Source organism: Lolium rigidum, chromosome 7 (assembly GCF_022539505.1).
Source record: "Lolium rigidum isolate FL_2022 chromosome 7, APGP_CSIRO_Lrig_0.1, whole genome shotgun sequence".
Classification (NCBI taxonomy): domain Eukaryota; kingdom Viridiplantae; phylum Streptophyta; class Magnoliopsida; order Poales; family Poaceae; genus Lolium; species Lolium rigidum.
This window is the reverse complement of record NC_061514.1, coordinates 66,815,626-66,816,910: the sequence shown is the minus strand read 5'-3', so window position 1 is coordinate 66,816,910 and position 1,285 is coordinate 66,815,626.

The window sequence follows — 1,285 nt, the reverse complement described above, 5'->3', positions numbered from 1 at the left end:
ATAGCGGTCTATGTACTTTGTCGTAATGCCCAATTAAATCTCACTATACTCATCATATCATGTATGTGCATTGTCATGCCCTCTCTATTTGTCAATTGCCCGAGCTGTAATTTGTTCACCCAACATGCTATTTATCTTATGGGAGAGACACCTCTAGTGAGCTGTGGACCCCGGTCCATTCTTTTACATCGAATACAATCTCTTGCAATACTTGTTCTTACTTATTTTCTCGCAAACAATCATCATCCACACTATACATCTAATCCTTTATTCTGACAAGCCGGTGAGATTGACAACCTCACTTGTTTCGTTGGGGCAAAGTACTTTGGTTGTGTTGTGCAGGTTCCACGTTGGCGTAGGAATCCTGGTGTTGCGCCGCACTACATCCCGCCGCCATCAACCTTCAACCAATTAGCAAACGAATACAAGATGTATTCCCCTAGGCCCATAAATGGTGAAGTATCATGTAGTCGACGTTCACATGACACCAACTTAAATATCATAACATTGAATACTAACCAACATAATTCACTACTAACATTTAGACTTCACCCATGTCCTCAAGAACTAAACGAACTACTGATGGCGTGTATTTCACACGTTCGTTGGGCAACCCCAAGAGGAAGGTATGATGAGCACAGCAGCAAGTTTTCCCTCAGAAAGAAACCAAGGTTTATCGAACCAGGAGGAGCCAAGAAGCACGTTGAAGGTTGATGGCGGCGGGATGTAGTGCGGCGCAACACCGGAGATTCCGGCGCCAACGTGGAACCTGCACAACACAACCAAGCTACTTTGCCCCAACGAAACAGATGAGGTTGTCAATCTCACCGACTTGCTTGTAACAAAGGATTAACCGTATTGTGTGGAAGATGATTGTTTGCGAGAGAAAACAGTAAAAACAAGTATTGCAGTAGATTGTATTTCGAGTAAAGAGAATTGGACCGGGGTCCACAGTTCACTAGAGGTGTCTCTCCCATAAGACGAACGAGCATGTTGGGTGAACAAATTACAGTTGGGCAATTGACAAATAAAGAGAGCATGACAATGCACATACATATCATGATGAGTATAGTGAGATTTAATTGGGCATTACGACAAAGTACATAGACCGCCATCCAAGCCGCATCTATGCCTAAAAAGTCCACCTTCGAGGTTATCATCCGAACCCCCTCCAGTATTAAGTTGCAAGCAACGAGACAATTGCATTAAGTATGGTGCGTAATGTAATCAACAACTACATCCTTAGACATAGCATCAATGTTTTATCCCTAGTGGCAACAACACA